Source organism: Theropithecus gelada, chromosome 19 (genome assembly GCF_003255815.1).
Source record: "Theropithecus gelada isolate Dixy chromosome 19, Tgel_1.0, whole genome shotgun sequence".
Taxonomy (NCBI): Eukaryota; Metazoa; Chordata; class Mammalia; order Primates; family Cercopithecidae; genus Theropithecus; species Theropithecus gelada.
This window is the reverse complement of record NC_037687.1, coordinates 4,959,700-4,983,868: the sequence shown is the minus strand read 5'-3', so window position 1 is coordinate 4,983,868 and position 24,169 is coordinate 4,959,700. Positions and strand designations below refer to the sequence as shown.

General features: G+C 53.8%; 1 protein-coding gene across 1 annotated transcript in view; it reads right to left on the bottom strand.

Annotated features, from left to right (window-relative positions):
• KDM4B (lysine demethylase 4B) overlaps positions 1-24,169 on the bottom strand; it is a 185,933-nt gene that overhangs the window by 131,080 nt on the left and 30,684 nt on the right. Inside the window, exon 2 of the mRNA XM_025367477.1 lies at positions 8,372-8,454. The gene's annotated coding sequence lies outside the window, so the exon portion shown is untranslated. The remainder of the gene's footprint in view (positions 1-8,371; positions 8,455-24,169) is intronic.

The window sequence follows — 24,169 nt, the reverse complement described above, 5'->3', positions numbered from 1 at the left end:
TGGAGGTTGCATTGAGATCGTGCCATTGCACTCCAGTCTGGGCGACAAGAGTGAAACTCTGTCTCAAAAACAAAAAAATAGGTAAAATAAAATAAATAAATAAATTTTAAAAACAGAAAAAGATAAACGAAGTTGGTTTGGGACCAGAGAGGTCTGGGCGGCAGCAGGGCTGCGTCTGGATGTGATGGTCAAACACGCAGCAGTGCAAGTTCTGGGGGGTCCAGAGCAGGAGGAAAGTCCAGGTAGAGGGAAGGACCCCGCAATGCCAGGGAAGAGCTAAGGCCCGACTGGCCGGAGGGCAGGGAGCTCAGAGGAGGCGGCGAGGTCAAGGCTAGACCAGGGTGGGCCCTGGGGGCTGGGCTGGAAGGAGCCTGCCCTTCCTGTGGGGTTGGAGGGGAAGCCGACGGGTGGTTCAGAGCAAGAAGACACGATCCAACTGAAATTTCTAGAAAGCTCTCTCTGGCTGTGGGAAGTGGATGGCAGGCACGGCTGGCTTCCAGGGCATGCAACCCCCACTGGTACCCCAGGCCCCACTCAGTTAAATACACAGTTTACGGCCCAGCTGACCCCATCTGAAGATTCTTCACCGTTTTAGCACAGGAACCCTGTGGGTTCATTTCACATTGGGTCCGCAGATTCTACAGCTGCTCCTGGCTGGGGGAGCGGAGAGGAAGCTGGGAGACCAGGGCAAACTCCTGGGCTTAGTGATCCTCTCACCTCAGCCTCCCAAAGTGCTGGGATTATAAGACATGAGCCACTACGCCCCGCCCCTGGGTTTCTTGTTTATTCGGGGTTCAAGACAGGCTTGGGTACCCAGTTTACCGTGAAAGTCGTTTAACCCAACCCAGCTCTCAAAATCGCTAACAAAAAAAGGGTCCCTTTCTCCCCTCTACTCATTTTGAGGCCCAAGAGCAGCCTTTTGAGTAAACTACACACCACTGAATAACATGCTTCAAATGGGTGACTTGTATGGTTCACAAATTGTATCACAATGAAGCCTTTTTGTTTTTGTTTTTTGAGATGGAATCTCGCTCTTGTCACCCAGGCTGGAGTGCAGTGGCACAATCTCGGCTCACTGCAACCTCCGTCTCCCGGGTTCAAGCAATTCTCCTGCCTGAGCCTCCTGAGTAGCTGGGATTACAGGCACCCACCACCACGTCCGGCTAATTTTTGCATTTTTAGTAGAGATGGGGTTTCACCATGTTGCTCAGGCTGGGCTCAAACTCCTGACCTCATGATCCGCCCACCTTGGCTTCCCAGAGTGCTGGGATTACAGGCATGAGCCACTGCACCTGGCCTTAAAGCCTTTTTTTAAGGCAGCTGTTTGTTCCAGGGACCCTGCACACCGTGGGCCAGGCCTGGCTCCTCAGCCCTACTGCTGTGACCATGACGTGGGACCAGCATCTGTATCTATGGGCAGCCCCACCCCGGCTGTCCTGGACAGCTCCTCCGCAACCTGAGAGAGGAACAAGTGAGAGTGGACCCTTCCGGCTGGGCTGAGCAGGGCCGCACGCTCCAGCCTTGGCTGCTCTCCTGATCACTGACACACCCGACCCAAGGACACCCTCCTGGGCTGCTGCCCTCACTCTGCAGCCTTCAGATGCAGGGGCTTGGCAGGGGGCTTCAGGTGGGCACAGTCTGGCCAACCCCATCAGGCCTCCACCCCACCTGCACCGGCACTGCTGGGGCCAAGCGGGCATCCTGTCCACATGTCCCCAGGCCCCACAACTGCCCATGTCCCCAGGATCTGAGGACTCTCCTTGACCCCTCTGGGATGGAAGAACTTGAAGGTGGGGCAGGATGCAGGTGTGGGGGCTCAAGGGCCACCCAAGAAACAGCCAGCTGATGGCTCTCAGCAGCCACACACAGAAACTGATGACGAAGAATCAGTTTAAAAATGAGAAGGCCGGGGGCAGGGGCTCACGCCTGTGACCCCAGCACTGTGGGAGGCCAAGGTGGGGGATCGCTTGCTGCCAGGAGTTCAGGACCAGCCTGGGCAACATAGCGAGACCCCATCACTACAAAAAATTTAAAAATCAGCCAGGCGTGGTGATGCACACCTACAGTTCCAGCTACTCGGAGGCTGAGGCAGGAGGATTCCTTGAGCCCAGCAGATCAAGGCTGCAGTGAGCCCTGATCGCACCACTGTACTCCAGCCTGGGACAGAATGAGACCCTGTCTCCAAAAAAAAAAACCACAAATTCAAAAAGACAGTGCATTGTTTTTGAAAAGTGTCAGGCCCTCCTCTGTGGGTAGGAAGTGTGGGGGCTTCCTCAGGCCCTCATTCTCTTGTTCCCACTGGTCCCTGTCCCGGGAGGGCTGGGCAACAGGCAAAGCCCTACGCTGCCCCAGTGAGTCCCAGCTGGTCCCTGTCCCGGGAGGGCTGGCCGTCAGGTGAAGCCCCTTGCCGCCCCAGTGAGACCCAGCTGGCCTCCGGCCCCTGTGCTGCCATCTCACTGGGTTCCTGCTGCCAAAGCACAGTTCCCAGCAGGGACCAAGGACAGAGGAGCCCCGAGTCAGATGGCCCAGAAGGAACCCGCGATGCAGCCAGGCTCCCAAGTGAAACCTGGCCACAGAGGCGGCACGAGAACGCCCCTCGGCCCAAGCTCCGGGCATGAGGCCTGGCACCGCATCACCACGTCCCACGAGCAGCTCCAAATGCCTCCCCTGGCAAGACCGGGATTCGCTTGTCTCTGGTCTAATGTACTTAAAGGGCCCTCAGGCAGGAAAGAGAAAATCTTGGCACCAGAACGTTCTCTGCTTCGTCCTACTCCAGAGAGCACCAGTGCGTGCCAGGCTCCCTCAGTTCAAGGCCCTTCCTCCACCTCTACAGGCACAGCACAGCCTCTTCCAGCCTCTGACTCTCACCCTCCTGCCTCCTCTCATGAGGACATGGTGAGGACATTGGGCTCCCCAGATCATTCAGGGTCATCTCCCAGCTCAGGGTCCTTCACTCAGTCCCACCCGCAAAAAGTCCCTTTTGTCATTTAAAGTAATTATTCATAGGTTCCAGGGATTAAGATGTGGACATCTGTGGGGACCATTATTCAGTCCACCACAACTGCCATGTGGAAAATGTACCACACAAAGAAATAAGCATAGCTTGTACCCATAAAAACTACGAATTAAAACTTTAAAAAAAACCCACCAACCCCCACGTCCCTCCAAGCCCTCCCACCTGGAGACCACTGCTGGCCAGCACTCCTCCGCCCGCCTCACTCCGACAGCAGCACAGTTTCCCGAAAATCGGACACTGGCGCGAGCTCTCCCAACCCGGTTCCCCCACAACACTGACAGACAGAGGCAGCTCCAGGAAGCGGAGCAGGAACAGTTGCGCGTGGTCACAGAGCTACTCCCGGGACCGTCTGTGGGGGTGGCCAGCGGCCTGAGTGAGGCAGGTAGAAGCGGGCTCCAGTTGCTGGCACCCCCAACATCCTCAGCTGCCTCCTCCTGAGGCCTGGGCTCTGACAGGCGGGATTTCCAGGTCATGAGGTTTGCAGCTCATTACTTCTTCGGACACTCAGGCCTAAGCGTGGTGAGACAAGCAGACGAACCAGCCTCAAGACGAAGCCACGAGATATGAGCCACGCCTAAGCACAGTGGCCCTCAGGCGGAGGTCCAGTGCCCTGTGCCCTGCGTACCCAGGAGAGGTGGTGTGAGGAAGAACAGGCTCAAGACCCAGAGCTCCCAGGGCCAGGCCTGGCCCTACCACTAATCCCCAGGAGACAAGGGACCAGGGCCACACTTTCAGAGGGAACATAGGACTACCAGCACATGGCCATGGGGCCCGCCTATGCTGAATGAATGAGCCAAACAAAACCCTCACAAGGAACGTGGCCCAAGTCACCACCTCCAGGCGACTCGACTCTGCCCATAAAACCAGTGGTTTAGGCCGGGCGCAGTGGCTCAAGCCTGTAATCCCAGCACTTTGGGAGGCTGAGACGGGCGGATCACAAGGTCAGGAGATCGAGACCATCCTGGCTAACATGGTGAAACCCCGTCTCTACTAAAAATACAAAAAACTAGCCGGGCGAGGTGGCGGGCGCCTGTAGTCCCAGCTACTCGGGGAGGCTGAGGCAGGAGAATGGCGTAAACCCGGGAGGCGGAGCTTGCAGTGAGCTGAGATCCGGCCACTGCACTCCAGCCTGGGCGACGGAGCAAGACTCTGTCTCAAAAAAAAAAAAAAAAAAAAAAAACCAGTGGTTTGACCCAAGCTCAATGCTCAGTCCTTCTACCCAAGGACCGCCAAACTGCAGAGGAGAAAACAAATGGACAATCACACATCGCTCCTGCTTGGGGGCCTATGGAAAGCAGACAGAGGCAAGTGAAAAATGCGTGCCAAGTCTCTTAAATTAAAAATCTGGCCGGGCGCGGTGGCTCACGCCTGTAATCCCAGCACCTTGGGAGGCCGAGGCAGGCGGATCACAAGGTCAAGAGAACAAGACCATCCTGGCCAACACTGTGAAACTCCATCTCTACTTAAAAAAATACAAAAATTAGTTGGGCATGGTGGTGTGCTCCTGTAATCCCAGTTACTCGGGAGGCTGAGGCAGGAGAATCACTTGAACCCAGGAGGTTGCAGTGAGCCGAGATCACACCACTGCACTCCAGTCTGGCAACAGAGCGAGACTGTCTTAAAAACAAAAAACAAACAAAAAAAGAAACCTGTGCCAGGCCTGCACTCTACCCTTTCCCTTCAGTGTTTGTTTTTGATTTGATTTTATCTTTTGAAACAGAGTCTCGCTGTATCGCCCAGGCTGGAGTGCAGTGGCACAATCACAGCTCACTGCAGCCTGGAACTCCTGGGCTCAAGCCATCCTCCTGCCCCACAGGTGCATGCCACCACACCCAGGTAAGTTTTGTATTTGTTTTGTAGAGACCAGGTCTCACCATGTTGCCCAGGCTGGTCTTGAACTTCTGGGCTCAAGCAATCAAGGCCACCTGCCTTGGCCTCCCAAAGTGCTGGGGTTCCAGGCATAAGCTGCCATGCCCAGCCTAGCATTTGTTTTAATTAAAAGAAAAAACAAAAGATGCCCTCCTGGTCATGACACTCCCCAAAATGGCGCATGATGTCAGAGTGGCCCCACCCCAAGGGCTGGAGGACACAGGGACACCCGAGGCCGCAGCCAGGGGTGTTTTCTTTCTTTTTTTTTTTTGAGACAGTTTCACTCCTTCGCCCAGGTGGAGTAACACAGCGCGATCTGGGCTCACTGCAACCTCCGCCTCCAGGTTCAAGCAATTCTCCTGCCTCAGCCTCCCGAGTAGCTGGAATTACAGGCGTGCACCACCACGTCTGGCTAATTTTTGTATTTTTAGTAGAGACGAGGTTTCACCATGTTGGCCAGGCTGGTCTTGAACTCCTGACCTCAGGTGATCCGCCTGCCTCGGCCTCCCAAAGTGCTGGGATTACAGGCGTGAGACACCGCGCCTGGCCAGACAGGGGTGTTTTGTATCAGCCCCCACCCAACACCTATCTGTGCGCAGAGACAGAAAGCGAGGTGTTCAAGGTGTGCTTTTTTACAGGGCAGGAAAAGTTACAAGGCCTGAATAAGATAACCTAGCATTCTATTTAGGAGGAAAAAGCCACTATGATTCAATACTCGAATAAGCCAACAGCAGAGGCACGGGAAGCAGGCAGGAGGACAGGCCGACTCGCAGCTGCCGTGGGACCCCCTTGCCCTGCCGCCCGCAGCCCAGCTCCCCCCGTGCATCAAGCGACGGCTCCAGGGTGGGAATGGAGAAAGCGGGCGACTATTCCGAGAGACGTTTCCAAAACCAGAGGCAGCGCTCAGGCAGAGCTCATAGGAATGCTGAAGGGTGCGGCCGCCGTGGAGACGGGCAGGCGATTCCTGAGGTTAAACAGAACGTACCCTAGGACCCGCGATTCCACACCCAGGTGTCGACCCGAGGGAAATGGAAATGCATATCCACACCACACCTGCACACCAACGTCCACAGCAGCACGACTCCCAACAGCTAGAGAGGAGGCCACATGAACGCCCATCGGCAGGGAAGCAGCCCGCACGGCGCGCCACACACAGCAGAACGCGACTCAGCCACGAAAATGAGTGAGGCTCTGACGCAGACCATGGCATGGATGAACTGAGGTTCATCTCTGAGGATGTCGCACTCAGTGAGAGACTCCAGGCACAAAAGGCCACACAGTGCGTGATCCCATTTCTAAGAGATGTCCAGGACAGGCCAGGCCAGTCCAGAGGCAGGAAGGGGATGGCTGGTTTAGGGGTGTGGGGGCGGGATGGGGAGCCACTGCTGAGGGGGGACAGAGCTTCCTCTGGGACAGTGAAATGCTCCGGAATTAGTGGTGATGCTGCCCAGCCCTGCGAGGGCACCCACATTTCCAAACTGTATCCTTTAAAGAGTGAATATGATGCGTGTTAATTTCATCTCAGTAAAAGTTAACTTTTACAAAGTGAAGGCAGCCTATGTGGGGACCTGCCGAACCACAGCAAGCCCACACGGTTTGCCCTGAGCTCCTCTTCTCCTTCAGCTCCAGGCCTTCGGAAGCAGGAGCCCTGCTCCCTCACTCCTGTCTCCCGTGCTCTCCCCGAATACTTTCTAGCACCTCCTCGTTGCTGCACTCAGCACCTCCAGATATCAAGTGGGTTTATCAAAGGCTATATGGTGAACTAAGGCAGGATGAGGTGACTCACACCTGTGACTCCAGCACGTTGGGAGGCCAAAGTAGGAGGATCACTTGAGGCCAGGAATTTGAGACCAGCCTGGGCAACGTAGTCTCTACAGAAATAAAAAAAATTAGCCAGGTGTGGTGTGCATGCCTGTAGTCCCAGCTACTCAAGAGGCTCAGGCGGGAGGATCCCTTGAGCCCAAGAGGTGGAGGCTGCAGTCAGCTATGATCACACCACTGCACTCCAGCCTGGGTGACACAGCGAGACCCTGTCTCAAAAAAACAAAGCTAACTGACAGAGCACATTGCTTACTTGGTTTGTGCTATGTTAATCTTGGTACAAAGAAGACAGTTGAGTTTTAGTAAATTGACCATCTTGTAACAAAGCATAAACTTGAAGGGTAAAAGCACGATTTTAAGAGGCACAGACAGAGCTGCCAATTTCCAAACCAAGTCACTAAGAGACTCGTCCATCCTGCCCCAGCCAGCAGTAAGTTAACCGGGACAAGAGGCGGCGCATGGTTTTCTGCACAGGCCCAGATAGGAAATGTCTTCAGACGCGCAGCTCACGCCCTCTCTTCCAGCTATTCACTTCTCCCAAGTGGAACTGCTCCCCACTTCTCTTCTGTGAGAAGGCAGCCAGAGACAATGCACAGACAAATGGACACAGCCACGTGCCAATAAAACTTTATTTATAAAAACGGGGGGCCAGATTGGGTCCAGGGGCCATAGTTTGCCAACCAGGTGCCCAGAGCCTCTTCCTTTACACTTTATGCCTTCCCAAGGGAGGCTAGGCTCTACCACCCTCCTCAAGGTCCTAATCGTGGCAGAACAGAAAAGGCACCCACAAATGACTCAAGGGCCCCAGTTCAAGTCCATACTCGCTCTCGTTAGCTACAAGGGGCCCTGGACAGGCACCTTCTTCCCTCTGCACAGGGAAGTGGCACAGAATCCAAGGGCAACGCCACACCAGGCCGCCCTTCCCCAGTGCTCTGCCAGCCACCGCTGCCACTGCCATCTCCGCCCTGACAGGAGGACACAGCACTGCTCATCCCACACTTGACACTCTCCGCTGGGTCACCCGGGCCCTATGGATATGGCCAGAAGCGATGAGGCCATTCTCTCTCTTCTCCTGAGTGGTCCCCCTGGGCTGCCAGCAGAGGCACCTCTTTAAGCCTACTGTCCTTGGCTTGTAAGAAAGGCACAAGAAAAGGAACTAAACCCGGGGCAGCCAGGCCATGGAACTATCTCAGAGGCATTTAGAAAGGAGTCTCCCAGAGCAAGACTCCATCTCAAAAAAAAAAAAAAAAAAAAAAAGGAGTCTCCCATTTTTAGAAACCCCTGCTCTAACTGCTCCCCACTTCTGACAGTGTGTGGGGGAATGCCCCACGAGCCCAGGTGTCCCCAGGGCCGATGCAGACAGGGTAGTGGGTCCTGGGGAAACCCCAGTATCACTCGAAAGGCAGGAGGAGCCGCAGCTTTTGCGGTTTCTAGAAGTGAGGGTCGGGTGGTTCGATGCCAAAGGGCGAGTTGCAAGCCCAGAGCAGACAGGCTTCATGCAGAAACTTCCAGAAGAACCTCCCTACCGCAGGCTCCCGTCTAAGCACAGCTCACGCCTGGATGTCCCAGGAATTCAGAGCCTGGCAGGCCACCCAGGGAAGAGGCCATAGCCTTCCGGGCCCTGGTCCTGTGGTGCCACCTGGGGGCCGGGCCCGTGTTACTTACTTCTGGATGGCGAGGTTCCTGGGTGGAGATGCTCCAAAAATTGGCTAGGATTTGTCAGGTGCCTCCAGCAATGGTGATGGTTCCTAAAACATGCAAATAAAAGCATGATTAACTAAACTGATTGCACGCTCAAGTTTTAATTCTAAATTCGACTCCCACCAGCTGCACGCAGCCCGAGGACGCTTGCCTTTATTCAGATTTTCCACATTCTTGTCAATTTTTAACAACACAAAAATCCGTAACTATAAGCACTTTACCCAGTCAAGTTTTCGAGTGAGGGCCCATTTTAACCTCAGCTCCTAAAAACCAGGGGCCGAGGCAGCAAAAGTATCTGTGAACAGTCAAATGAAACCAAAGAAGCTTCTGGAAGCCTTAAGATGCAGACAACTACTGAGAGATTTTCAAGTTTTGCTTCCTACAAGGGGAAAAGTGCAGAAAATGCACCCAGTTTTTTCCCCACCCCCCAACACCAAGAGGCAGAGCACAGGGAGAGAGGGAGGCAGGGGCTGCGACCTCACAAGGGCCAAGGCACAGCCCAGGCGTCGAACTTAGTCCTGGACACAGACGCTCAGACACTTGTAGGATGAATGCAGAACGGAATTCCAAACTTTGGATATGACACCAAGACTTTTTTATTTTTTATTTTTTTTAAGAGACAGGGTCTCACTATCGTGTCCAGGCTGGTCTCGAGCTCCTGGCCTCAAATGATTCTCCTGCCTTGGGTTCCCAAAGTACTGGGGTTACAGGCATAAGCCACCACTCCGGCCACTATCAAGACTTTCATGGCGGGGCACGGTGGCTGACATCTGTAATCCCAGCACTTTGGGAGGCCAAGGCAGGCAGATTAGCTGAGGTCAGGAGTTCGAGACCAGCCTGGTCAACAGGGTGAAACCCCGTCTCTACTACAAATACAAAAATTAGCCGGGTGTGATGTGCACCTGTAGTCCCAGCTACTCAGGACGCTAAGGCTTGAGAATCGCTTAAACCTGGGAGGTAGAGGTTGCAGTGAGCTGAGATCTACTCGGGACGCTAAGGCTTGAGAATCACTTGAACCTGGGAGGTAGAGGTTGCAGTGAGCTGAGATCACGCCATTGCACTCCAGCCTGGGTGACAGAGCAAGACTACGTCTAGGAAAAAATAAAAAGGACTTTCACAATCTGACTTGCAGCTCCCACTGGACTTGGCACACCTGGGGCTCGGTGGGTGCCCAGGCCTGCAAGCCCTCGTCTCAGAGCTCCACCGGTGCTGGCTCTCAACTCAGGCTGCCCTCTGCTTCCTTCTGCTCAGCTAATGCCAACTCTCACTTCAGAAGCAACTCTAAGGTCCCCTCGGTGGGCCCAACCTCCAGGGCAGAGAAGCTCGCTCCCTGGGGCCCTGGTTTTGTTGTATCTTTTCTTTCTTTTTTTTTTTTTTAATATGGAGTCTTGCTCTGTCATCCAGGCTGGAGAGCAGTGGCGCAATCTCGGCTCACTGCAACCTCTGCCTCCTGGGTTCAAGCAATTCTCCTGCCTCAGCCTTCCAAGTAACTGGGACTACAGGTGTGCGCCATCACGCCTGGCCAATTTTTTGTATTTTCAGTAGAGACGGGGTTTCACCATGCTGGCCAGGCTAGTCTCAAACTCCTAACCTTGTGATCCACCTGCCTTGGCCTCCCGAAGTTGTACACTTTTTACAACTCACCAGGACTTTTAAACAACACCAAGTGGTGCGGTGGCTCACACCTGTAATGCCAGCACTTTGGGAGGACGATGAGGAAGGATCACTTGAGGCCAGGAGTCTCAACAGCCTGACCAACATAATGAGACTCTGTCTCTACAAAAACTTTAAAACTGAGCCAGGTGTGGTAGCAGGTGTGGCCGCAGAGCCTCAGGAGGATCACCTGAGCCCAGGATTCAAGGCTGCTGCCTGGGCGACGGAGCGAGGCCCTGTCTCAAAAAAATAAATAAACAATGCGAGTTTCACAAACGCCCTACAGCACGCAATGAGCTCTGACATTTGCTGTGTTATTTTAATCTGCTTTTTAAAATCACTGGGCACGGCTCATTCACCCGACTTCCATATCTTCCCACAGGGCCTGCCCTGGGTAGGAAGGGAAGAGCAGGCCCTAGAGCAGCGGGCCGTGGGCTGCGCCTCTTCCCCGCGCCAGATGAGCGGCCAAGTGCCCTGCAAAGGGCTTCACGACCTCTCCCACCTGCCCAGGCCGACCCCTGACACTGTCACCAGCTGAAGAGGACCTGCGCACTCAGGAATCCCTCCACGCAGCTGTGGGCAGCAGAATAATGGTCCCAAAGATGTCCCTGTCCTCACCCCCAGACCCCTGGGACTATTTCCCCTTCCATGGCAACAGGGGCTTTGCGGATGGGACTGACTTAGGCATCTTGAGATGGGATGATCCGGGGGCCGAATGTCCTCACAGCCTCCTCGTGGGAAGAGGCCAGAGGGTGAGAGTCAGGGCCTGGAAGAGGCTGCGCTGTGGCTGTGAAGCGGGAGGAAGGGCCCCAAGCCGAGGGATGTGGACGCCTCTAGACACTGGGAAAGGAAAGGAATGGACTCTCTCCAGGAGCCTCAAGAAGGAACAGCCCTGCCCACACCATGGTTTTAGCCCAGGGAGGCCCATGTCAGACTTTCCTCCTCCAGGCATGGGAGAGAATGACCAGGTGCTGCTTTCAGCCACTGTGTCTGCGGCCATTTGTCACAGCAGCAAAGGACACCTCCCTGACTTCAGGGGAGGCAAGCGCCTGTCCACTCCTAGGGGCCACCCAGGCCTCTCCCCTGTGACTGCTGCTCCTGGCTACCACCAGGTCCCCACGGGATCCTGGGTCTCCCCTCCACAAGTAACTGTCTCTTTGCACAGCTCCCTCCCCCGCTGCGCAATGTGCCACCCCCACTCTCAGCACTTGGTCAAGAAGGCAGGGAGTCCACCAGACCCGGAGGCTCTCAGCTGGACAGACCTCAGCCCGGTGCTGCCAAGACCACAGGTCCTGCCCTCCCTCTCCAGGGCCCCAAAAGCGCCCACTCCAAGCTGGGAGGCTGGAGCTCTGGGGCTGAGGCCGGGCCCCAGTTCTCAAGGCACAGCCCGAGCCTAGGCTTGTGTCCACCCTGGCCCCCATCCGCAATGGATGACAGGCCAGGCTAGCCCACCTCCACTGCCCCCCCAGGAGGGAGGACAAGGGGTTGGGGCCCAGGCAGCTCCCCATTCCTGACGTATGGGCTATGCAGTGACTTCCTTCCATCAATGCACGAATGGAAAGTCAGGGGACAGCGTCCCGGGGAGAGGATGATGAACCCCTGCAGCCAGGCCGTCAGGGCAGCAGCAACAGCCACACGGCTCTAACCCAGACCTGCTGATGGCCCGTGTCCTAACACTTGCCAGAATGTGACGAGAAGAGCCCTTACCTTTAAGGTCCTCCCAACAGCCTCCACCCCGTGCAAGTCTGAGCAAAACGCCAGACACGCCCCAATCGAGGGGCGCCCTACCATCTGCCTGGCCAACTCCCCTCAACACTGTCCAGGCACAAAACTAAGGGAACGTGTGGGGAGCGGTCCCAGCCCAGAGGAGCCTGAGGAGACAGCCACAGGCCACGAGGGATCCTGGGACGGCTACAGGCCACGAGAGATCCCAGTTGGGAGGTCAGGGTTGGGGGGGGCTGGGACAGAAAAAAAAGTCCATTAGGGAAAAGCAGAGGCAATCCGAATGAAGTGTGAAGTGTCACTAACAAAGTGTTAATCAAGAGACAAATGCACCACGATAGGCAGGATGTTCCCATGAGGAAAACAGGCGGGGAGTGGCAGGGAGAGACGGGAACTCTCACTCCCACTTGCCCAAATTCTCTGTAAATCTCAAACTGCTCCAAAAACTAAGTTCTATTAATTGCCGGGAGGGGAAGACCCAGGTGGTTGAGGTTTGACCGCGTCCTGCCATGGGCCCCGCCCGTCGACCTTGCTGCGGCTTCTGGGCAGACCTGGGCACTAGGAATAGAATTGGCAAGGGGAGCGCACCGCAGCATGACAGAAGCCTGCAGTGACAGCCCCAGGCATCGGACACCAATGCCCCCAAAAGGCATGAGCTGCTGATAACGTAACAGCCGCTGCCCCACACGTGCTGATTCTGAAGGCACAGGTGCTGAGGGAGCCCCTCTGCCAAGACCCACAGGTGGGGTGAAAGGAGAGACCACAGGCGGGAATCAGGGAGGAGACAGCGGCACCACAGCACAGAGGCCTGGGGACCACAGAACTTGGCCCCCCAAGAACCCCCCAAAAGGAAGTGCTCTTGGCCATGAGGCTGCCAGTCACCAGAGCCTCCAGGGCTGACCCTCAGGTGGGTTCAGAAGGCTGGGCCTGCACCAGACCACACTGCCCACCTCTTGTCCTGGGGCCGGGCACGGGTCCAAAAACAGGAATCTCTGAACCGGAAGGAAGGGATCCATCCTCTCACCTGCCCGCCTGGCGAGGTTACCTGACCCAGGATGGCCCAGTGCCCGCCTCTGCCTGCCTCTCCCACGGCCACAAGTCCCAAGTGGCCTTCAAAAGGGACATGTCATTTCCTGCCTCCCACCCAAGTCTTTAGCCCCACAGGAAGGTCCTCCTTTCTCCAGGGGCTCTGCGTACCCCTTACAGGTTGGGGGTGGCCACCCAAAGCCTCAGACAGGCCCACGACACGAACGCTCTAGCACCCTATGAGTATGAACTCAGGAGCTTTGGAAAAGACACCGTGAGAGAGATACAGATGCGCATATACACATGGGTTAGCATTCCTACTTCCAAGCCCTGTTGGCAGAGAAAACCTGAAGCAATGATGCCCCAACAGTATCAAGCACGGCCAGCACCCAGGCCACGGTCTGTAAATCTCACTCTCCACTACGAGGAACCAGGCCGCCGTGCAGGACAGGTGGTCAATTCCAGGGCTGGGGCAGAACATACAAGATGAGCTCAGATCGCCCTGCAGGACCAGAGAGGAAGGGAAGGCTTGACAGGATGGGAGCGGGCAGAAAGGACACGCGAGGGGCTCCCGATGGCCAGAATGAGGACCACCTACCTGAGCACCAAGATGAAAGACAGCATCACGTTACAACCCACAGGATAAAACACACACACAGATGGCTTTCCGGAGAGAACATTTAAAGTGCAATCAAGGGCGCAGTGGCTCACGTCTGTAATCCCAGCACTTCGGGAGGCCGAGGCAGGTGGGTCACTTGCGGTCAGGAGTTTGAAACCAGCCTGCGCAACATGGTGAAACGCTGTCTCTACTAAAAATACAAAAATTAGCCAGGTGTGGTGGCGGGCGCCTGTAATCCCAACTACTCGGGAGGCTGAGGCGGGAAAATTGCTTGAACCCAGGAGGCGGAGCTTGCAGTGAGCCAAGATCGTGCCACTGCATTCCAGCCGGGGCAAAAGAGTGAGACTCTGTCTCAAAAATATATAAATAAATAAAACGCAATTGATAAATGGGGGAAGAGGGACAGCTCTCCTCCACAGAAGAATTCTCCTTCGTAAGTCTCAAAGGAATACACGTAACATAAAATCACCATTCCAACACCCCGGGAATAATCCCTGCAGGAAAGAGCCACGCGGAGGTGCAAAAACTGGCGGGCAGAAGTTGAAGGCACAGGACATGTTCACAGGCTCAAAGTCCCAAAGGGAAAAGGAGTAACTCTGCAGTGGAGGAACTGGGCCGATGCCTCAGCCAGGCGGCCACAGTCGACATCACCGGCTGAGCGGCATCAGCCACATCAGCCACACGCACCTCCTGCTGAGCTACACAGGGAAGCAGCAACCTGAGCCCCTGCAGTCTGCTTCCAAAATGGCCAGAGCCCCAGGCTAACCACGAGAAAACGCCTGAAAGCCAAGGGAAGAAGCTCCTTCTACAAAACATCTGCCTGGTGCTCTTTGGAAGTGCCAAGGTCGTGAAAGTCAAGGCAAGATGGAGGCTTGGCATGCCCGGAGGAGCCTGTGAGATTAAATGGTGAGTGGGGTCCTGGATGATGTCCTGGACCAGGAAAGGGATGTTGGTGGGACAACTAGTGGGAATCTAATAGAATCTATAGTTGAGGCCAGGTGCAGTGGCTCACATCGGTAATCCCAGCACTCTGGGAGGCCAAGGCAGGCAGAGCAACTGAGGTCAGAGTTCGAGACCAGCCTGGCCAACATGGTGAAACCCCGTGTCTACTAAAAATACAAAAGTTAGCTGGGCGTGATGGCGGGCACCTGCAATCTCAGCTACTCGGGTGGCTGAGGCAGGAGAATTGCTTGAACCTGGCAGGCAGTGGTTGCAGTGAGCCAAGATTGCACCACTGCACTCCAGCCTGGGTGACAGAGCAAGGCTCTGACTCAAAAAAAAAAAAAAAAATCTACAGTTGAGTAAATTGCATGGTACTATGGAATTGGCTAATTTCTGAGCATTCTGTGGTTATGTAAGATGCTCACATTAGGGGCTGAGTGAAAGGTACACAGGAACGCTCTGTGCTATCCTTGCAACAGTTCAGTGAGTCTAAAATTATTTCAAAATAAAAAGTTAAAAAAACTAAACCAAACAACCACCTGGACCTCTGTCCTCTGAAGCTCACAGCATAGCAGGCTGTCACTGGAAGAGGAGAGTCAGGCCATAAAAGAGCCAAGATGATCAGAAAACCGAGGGGCACCACCACATCCCACCCACTTTCAGGCCCCACTGAAGACCAAACCTGCTGAATTCAAGCTGCACATCCTTCTTGAGTGAAAGAACTGAAAAGCTGACATTTGTCATCAACCTCTGCATCCTAGGGAAACAGCCTCTTATTTACAAGTATGTCACCAAAACCTTCGTATCCTTACTGATACCAAAATCCAACTGAGGAAGGTGGCATGGCTCAATAAAGGAAGCAGGGAATAGGCTGGGCACAGTGGCTCACACCCGGAATCCCACACTCTGGGAGGCCAGGGTGAGCAGATCACTTGAGGTCAGGAGTTTGAGACCAGCCTCACCAACATGGCAAAACCTCATCTCTACTAGAAGTACAAAAATTAGCTGAGTGTGGTGGCACCCACCTGTAGTCCCAGCTACTCGGGAGGCTGAGGCAGGAGAATTGCTTGAATCTGGGAGGCAGAGGCTGCAGTGAGCTGAGATCACGCCACTGCCCTCCAGCCTGGGCAACACAGTGAAACTCTGTCTTAAAAAAAAAAAAGGAGGCAGGGGCCAGGCACGGTGGCTCACACCTATAATCCTAGCACTTTGGAAGGCCAAGGCGGGCAGATCACGAGGTCAGGAGTTCGATACCAGCCTGGCCAATATGGTGAAACCCCATCTCTACTAAAAATATTTTTTTTAAAAAATTAGCCAGGTGTGGTGGTACGTGCCTGTAGTCCCAATTACTCGGGAGGCTGAAGCAGGAGAATCGCTTGAACCCAGAAGGCAGAGGTTGTAGGGAGCCGAGATCACGACACTGCACTCCAGTCTGGGCAACAGAGTAAGACTGTCTCAAAAAAAAAAAAAAAAAAGAAAGAAAGAAAGAAAAAGAAGGAAAAAGGAGTCAGGGAACAGCCAGGGTTTTCCGGATCCCAATTAAGAAGGCTGTAGTCTCATCAGCTAATCTGGGTCCCTATATGTTAATGTAAAAACCACATTATTTTTCCTTAATGTCTGCACTCAAGACTAGACATAAAATAATTCACAGTGATGAATCTACAGTAGTCAAGACAGCATGGTACTGGTATAAGGACAGACATTAGATAAATGGGAGAAAGCTGAGAGTCCAGAAATAATCCCATATACTTAAAGTCAGGTGATTTTCAAAAACAGTGCAAAGACCACTCAATGCATAAAGAACAGTTTTTTCAACAAATATTGCTGGGACAGCCAGATATTCACACACAAAAAAATGAAGGTGGACCCCTACCTCACACCATATATTTATACTAACTCCAAATAGGTTATAGATCTAAATGTAAGTGCCCAAACTACAAAACTCTTTTTAAAACTTTTTGTACCAACAGTGTCTTGCTATGTTGCTCACACTCGTCTCAAACTCCTGGCCTCAAACAATCCTCCCAACCCAGCCTTCCAAAGCACTGGGCGTATAGATGTGAACTGGTATACCCAGCCCAGAACTATTCAACTCTTAGGAAAACCACAGGAATAAACCTTCGTGGCTTTGGATCAGGCAAGGTTTCTGGCTATAACACCAAAAGTGCATGTGGAAAAAGAAAAATTGTTTGCAAAGGCCTCAAGAAAGTGAAAAGACTTGGCTGGGCATGGCAGCTCATGTCTATAATCCCAGCACTTTGGGAGGCCGAGGTGGGAGGATCACATGAGCACAGTAGTTCAAGACCAGACTAGGTAACACAGCAAGATGCCATCTCTACAAAAAATGAAGAAGAAAAAAATTAGCCAGGCATTGTGATGCACACCTGTAGTCCCAGCTACTCAGGAGGCTGAGGTGGGAGGATCGCTTGAGCCTGGGAGAGTTGGAGACTGTAGTGAGCTATGTTTGTGCCACTGTACTCCAGCCTAGGAGATGGAACAATACTCTGTCTCAAAAAAAAACAAAAACAAAAAAAAACAGAGAAAATGAAAAGACAATGTACAAAACAGGAGAAAATATTTGCAAGTCATTATCTAATAAGGAACTTGCATCCGGAATATGTCAACAACTCTTGCAACTTAACAAAAGACAAACAACCTAACAGAAAACACGGGCAAAGGATGGAACAAACATTTCTCCAAAGAAGATACAAAAAGAGTCAACAGTCACGGGAAGAGATGCTTGACATCACAGCAATGAAGCAAGGGAGAAGAGAGACCAAAACCATGCCAAGAATGACAGAGGAGCCAGTGGGCTTGCAGGACCTTCTGGAACCCTCTCCAATATGGCAGAGCCTGGCTAAGAGCTGCCATTCATATTCCAGTCCTGAGAGAACTCTGCTTTTCCCAACTCTCAACTGGGAGATGGACATTGGCAGGGGGCTGCTCACGAGGGGTGGTGTGGGTAGGGCCCTCCTCCAAGGCCCTTCTAGAAGGTTCCACTTCCCTGTTCTGCCCAGGTCCCTGCCCAGGTCTGCGCCTGGTCCCCACCACCCCCGCCCCACCTCGTGAGCCCCATGCTTCTGCCAGGAGGTGGTTGGGGCCCGCTCTGGTGTCCCCTCGCTGGTGCTCCTGGTTGAGTCACTTCCCAGCAGCCCCATGGGAAAGGCACTGCTGTCACTCCCACTTCACAGAGTAGAACATGGAGGCTGAGACGGAGTCTTGCTCTGTCGCCCAGGCTGGAGTGCAGTGGCACAATCTCGGCTCACTGCAACCTCAGCCTCCCGGGTTCACGCCATTCTCCTGCCTCAGCCTCCCGAGTAGCTGGGACTACAGGCGCCCGCCACCTCGCCCGGCTACTTTTTTGTATTCTTCAGTAGAGACGAGGTTTCACTGTGTTAGCCAGGATGGTCTCGATCTCCTGACCTTGTGATCCACCCGCCTCAGCCTCCCAAAGTGCTGGGATTACAGGTGTGAGCCACCGCGCCCGGCCTCTCTTAACTTCTTAACTCGCCATATCTTTTTTTTTTTTTTTTTTTGAGATGGAGTTTCGCTCTGTTGCCCAGGCTGGAGTGCAATGGCACAATCTCGGGTCACTGCAGCCTCCAATTCCCAGGTTCAAGCAATTCTCCTGCCTCAGCCTCCCAAGTAGCTGGGATTACAGGTGTGTGCCACCATGCCCAGCTAATTCTTGTATTTTTAGTACAAATGGGGTTTCATCATGTTTGCCAGGCTGGTCTTGAACTCCTGACCTCAGGTGGTCCACCTGCCTCGGCCTCCCAGAGTGCTGGGATTACAGGCATAAGCCACTGTGCCCGGCCTAACTCACCATATCTTAACCAATGCATTTCCAGTCCCCGGGGAGCTAAAACCCCAGCCGGGGCAGATGATGTGGCAGCACGAGTCAGAAAGATGCGGTGGACAGGCCTGGACTGCCGGGAAGGACAGCGAGGAGGGGTGGGAGGAGCAGCAGAATGGCCGCGGGCTCTGGGGAGACAGCAGGATGCGAGGCCCCCACAAGTCCAGGGGATGGGGGTTCCTCTCTGAGGATGGAGTGCACACTACCCAGAGGTGGGGTGGGGTTCCAGTAGTGGCGGGACAGACGGGGACAGAGAGAGGCTGCGGGGAGCCAGGCATGAAGAGGGCAGGCCTGCAGCAGGGATGGAAGGAAGGGAGGTGGGACCAGCACCATCCTGGCTCCCTGCCCCCACCGCCAGCCCCCCATTCTTCTTCTCTGTCCTTCACTAACAGAACATCAAAAACTGTCCCCTACCACAAGCCCTCTCCCAGGACCCCCACAGCCCCCAGATCGGGAGGTCCCGGAGTGCAGCGCGAGACCACTGGGATGAGAAGCCACCTCTTGTGACCCAGCATCACCACTCGCCTCCACCAGAGGAGGACGCGGTGACTGCAGGGGCCACCCCTGCCCCTGTACCACTTCGACCCCCAGGGCCAGCACCAAGGGGGGCTCTCTACCCCACATCCCTCCCAGCTGTGTGGCGAGACGGCTGCTGGAGAATGGTGGGGACCTTCCCACCGTGGCCCTGCAACCTCTAAGATCACTCTTGGAGGGAGGTCCCAGGTGGGGACATGGTACACAGCACAGGCTCCCAAGGCCTTGTCCCAAGACCACTGAATGCAGAAAGAAAAGGTGTTTCAACAAACAGTGCTGGGACAACTGGATATCCACATGCATACAAAGGAAGGTGAGCCCCACCACCCACCATGAGGTCCAGAGGAGGGCGAGGCCCCACACCTCTGGGCCTCAGTTTCCTCATCTGTAAAGGGGGCTCTCCATGTTAACGCTCTCCTCATGGGGTCTTCGGGAAGCTCAATGAGGTCCCCTAAGTGGTAGCTGTCACCATCCTGTCACTTAGGAGGCTCGCTCAGCCACAGACCAGCAAGTCCAATGACACAGCAGGTCACAGAGGCCATGGAGGAACAGGTGCCCACACTGATCTATGCCCCAGTGGCCTGGCAGCACCACTGGGAAGGACAGTTTGGTAACATCTCTTCTTTCAAAAGCACCTGACCCTTCTTGTCAGCTGCCCCGGGCATCTGTGTTCTCCATGCTTGTCCCACCTGGCCACCAACACCTCTCTACAGGCCGCTCCTGTAGCCTCAGATGTCATGGGGCGACAGAAGTCCACCACCAACTCCACACACAGCCATAGGGTGGGCTTCACAGACACGTCTCCAAGCTTTGTGCTGGATCCCTGGGTCCGGACAGGACCCCCAGCAGCTATCTGCCAGGTGACGGCCGCAGGACAGGCCAGCACACACGGAGCGTGCAGAAAAGGAAGACGCTGCACGGGTACCTCTAGAAGGGGGTGGGAGACTAAAACCTGGGGGAAGTGGCGGAATGTGCAGGGGGTGACCAGCTTGTCTCACTTTGCCCGGGACGCTCCTGGTTCCGGCACCAAAGCCCTGCGTCTGTCCCCCATTTGCATGTCTCTGGGGTCAGACTGAAGGCTGTAATCTGAGGGCTGCCTGGACAGAAGGGAGTGTCTTCCAGAGGGGAGCAGGGGTGGCCTCTGCCCAACACCCAGGGGCACTGCCCACCTGTGGCCACTAAAATATAACCACCTTCCTGACCCTCTGCGGGTGACTTCTCACGCTCATCGCGCAGGGTGACGTGAGAAGGGGACTCCCAGGGAGCACAGAGCCGTGGCGGATCTCACAGCCAAGCATCCTCAACTACATGAAACTGGGGATGTGAAATGCACATGGCAGCACATGTGCACACCGGGTCACAGGGACCGGCTGTTTCCAGACACTGCCGAGCGCCCCTGGGCAACATGCCCAGCTGAGGCACTGCTCTAGGAAGCTGCCGGGCTGGGGTGGGCCTGGACCCGTGGGCCTGTGACAATCCATCTCCGGATCGTGGGTAGAGGTGGATGAGAACAGGGGGCAGCAAGGGCTGAGAAGGGCCAAGGAGCTGGCGGGATGGGCGATGAGAACAGGCCCACTGTGGGCCATGAACTCCAGGTCGGGTAAGGAGGGAGCAAGGGCCTGTGGCAGGGCAAGGGTGGGACTGTGGGAGTTGGGCACGCGAATGGTGGAAAGTGCCAGGGGCTGGCGTGTGGAAATGGTGAGACCGTTGCACTGGAGGGGTTTCCATGAGTCTCTTTCCCCAGAAGAAAAGGACTTAGGAGAATCCTTAACCTCATCCCCAAGTCTCTGCCAGCACACCCGCCCTCTAGGACACAGGCCATCCACCACCCCTAGCCATCCCCAGTGCCAGCATTACTGCCACGTATTAACTTCAAAGAAGCATTTGTGTACCAAAGAACACAGAAAAATGCACAAACCCTAAAAAGTAATACCAAACAGGACGCAGAGGGGAGCCAGATGTGCCCAGGCAGGAGACAGAGTATTCTCACATGGCTGAGCATCTGACCGTGGCCAACAACCCAGGGGCAGACCTGCTGTGGAGAGATGAGGAAGCCCAAACACAGACTCAGGCATATACGGAGCCTGTGTGGGGAACAGATGGGGTTTCCCAAGGCAGTGGGGTAAGCAGGGACCTTTTTTTCAGACGGAGTCTCGCTCTTGTCACCCAGGCTGGAGTGCAGTGGCACGATCTCAGCTCACTGCAACCTCCGCCTCCCAGGTTCAAGCAATTCTCCTAACTCAGCCTCCCAAGTAGCTGGGATTACAGGCACCCACCACCACACCCAGCTAATTTTTGTATTTTAGTAAAGATGGGGTTTCACCATATTGTCCAGGCTGATCTCAAACTCCTGACTTCTAGGGATCCACCCACCTCAGCCTCCCAAAGTGCTGGGATTACAGGTGTGAGCTACTGCACCTGGCCAAGCAGGGTTTGTTTGTTTGTTGTTTTTTTTTTGGAGACAGAATCTTGCTCTTGTTGCCCAGGCTGGAGTGCAAGGGTACAATCTCCGCTCACCACAACCTCCGCCTCCCGGATACAAGAGACCCTCCTGCCGCAGCCTCCTGAGAAGCTGGGATTACAGGCATGCACCACCACACCCAGCTAATTTTGTGTTTTTAGTAGAGACAGGGTTTCTCCATGTTGGTCAGGCTGGTCTCGAACTCCCGACCTCAGGTGATCCGCCCACCTCAGCCCAAAGTGATGAGACCACAGGGGTGAGCCACCACGCCCGGCCCAAGCAGGGATTTTTTAATCAGTGGAGCTGGGACAACGGAGTAGCCATTTAGAAAACAATAAAGTGAGGTCCCCACCTCACACCATCTGCGAGAATGAACAGCGGTGGAATCAGAACATGAGTGTAAAGGAGGAATCATACGAGAGCCAGAAAAAAACGAGCCAAACTCCTCTCCAGCCCCAGAGACAGAAAGGGCTTTCCAACCACAGCTATAATCGAGAGGCAAAGAAAACAGACTCAGAAATGTGACTTTTGAGACAAGGTCTCGCTCTGTCACTCAGGCTGGCGTACAGTGGTGTGATCATAGCTCACAGCAGCCTTGAACTCCTGGGCTCAAGCAGTCCTCCCACCTCAGCTTCCTGAGTAGGTGGGACCACAGGCGTACACCACTGTGTCTGGCTAACTTTTTTTCTTTTTTGTAGAGATAGGAGTCTCACCATGTTGCCCAGGCTGGCCTCAAACTCCTGGACTCAAGTGATCCTCCCACAGTCCTGGGACTACAGGTGTGAGCCACCGTGCCTGGCTTTTTTTTAATTAGCCAGGTGTGGTGGCTCACACCTGTAATTCCAGCTGCTTGGGAGGTGAAGGCAGGAAGACTGCTTGAGCCCAGTAGTTTGAGACCAGCCTGGGCAACACAGTAAGACCTCCTCTTGAAAGAAAGAGAAAAAAGAAAAAGAAAGAAAATGAAAAAAAAAAGAAAGAAGAAAGGAAATAAAGGAAAGGAAAGGAGAGGGAAAGGACAGAGAAAGGACAAAGGACAGAGAAAGGAAAGGACAGAGAAAGGAGAGAGAAGGGAGAGAAAGTGGAGAGAAAGGACAGGAAAGGAAAAAGAAAAAAAAAATTCTGCAGGGCAAAAGAAAACCAAACACCAATAACAAGGTCAAAAGGCAATCCAGAGACTGAGGGAAAATATTTGCACTGGGCAAGGTGGCTCACGCCTCTAATCCCAGCACTTTGGGAGGCCAAGGCGGGTGAATCACCTGAGGTCAGGATTTTTAGACCAGCCTGGCCAATATGGCAAAACCCCATCTCTACTAAAAATACAAAAATTATCTGGGCGTGGTGGCTCATGCCTGCAATCCCAGCTACTCAGGAGACTGAGGCAGGAGAATCACTTGAACCTGGGAGGTGGAGGTTGCAATGAGCTGAGATTGTGCCACTGCACTCCAGCCTGGACAACAGAGTGAGACTCAGTCTCCAAAAACAAACAAACAAACAACAACAAAAAAAAGACAAAGAAAATACTTGCAATACATAAATACATACCACAAAGGTTCACATATTGGAGTTTCGAGTTAGGAGGAAAAGGCCAAATATCCAATAGAAAAAAGTAGGTGAAAAGCATGAAGAGACAGTTAACAGAAAAGATGCAAAAACAGCTTTAATCACAAGATGTTCACCACCACTCATAACTACAGGAACAATCATTAAAACTCCATTGAGCTCCCATTTCTCAGCACTGGGATTGGCAAGTATTTTAGACGCAGAACAGCACACCCTGCTGGCGAGGCAGGGGAACCAGGCCCTTCCAGACGACACAGCACGCGGAACAGGACTTACATGGGTGTTTAGCAAAAGCTAACATCATACGTCTGCACTTCTGACCCAGCAAGCGCACTCGTGGAAATCTCCCATGAAGACACCCTTCCACCAATGTGAAAATCCATATACACCAGGTTACGCACGGCAGCACAGTTCGCCACCGTAAGGGCCTGGAAACAAACTAAATGCCTCCACGCAGGAAAGACACTGGGCGGACTTCACTGTATCCCTGCAGGGAACACGATGCAGCCGTGCAGAGGAGCCGGGAAGAGTTCCCTGGCTGATGAAGTGGTTTCCAGGACACACAGCTAAGTGAACAGAGCACAGTGACACTTTCACATGGGAAAGAAGAAGTTATAAGGCCAGGCGCTGGGGCTCACACCTGTAATCCCAGCACTTTGGGAGCCCACTTGAGCCCAGGAGTTTGAGACCAGCCTGGGCAACATAGCAAGACACCGTATTTCTCTACAAAAACATACAAAAATTAGCTGGGCATGGTGGCACACACCTGTGGTCTCAGCTAACTCAGGAGGCCGAGGTGGGAGGATCACTTGAACCCAGGAGGTGAAGGCTGCAATGAGCCGTGATTACACCACTGCAGTCCAGCCTGTGCAACAGAGAAAGACTCTGTCTCAAAAAGAAGAAGAAGGAGGAGGAGGAGGAGGAGGAGGAGGGAGGAAGGAGGAAGGAGGAAGGAGGAAGGAGGAAGGAAGAAGAAAGAAGAATTTAAAAAATACACATCTGCTTCTTTGAGGTGCCCTGAAAGGCTGAGCCAGAGACTAACGAGATTCCTTTCCTGCAGGGGGTGGGCAGGAATGGGGAGGAGGAAGGGGGTTGATGACACTTCTCCGCCCACGCCTTTTTGTATAGTCCTGGCTTTGGAACCATGCTAATGTTCTACACACTAAATCAAGTATGTTGAATCAAGGAATCAATCAATAGGCAACTAAAATCAGCAAGAGTTGAGGAGGAAAATCCTTGTCCAAAACACAAACAAAAACAAGTAAACCAAACCTTATTTCAAGCAAACAATACAACCACAGTAAAGAAGGGGGGAAAAAAATGGAAGAACTAATCCATGTAAACTTTTTTTTTTTTTTTTTTTTTTGAGACGGAGTCTCGCTCTGTCGC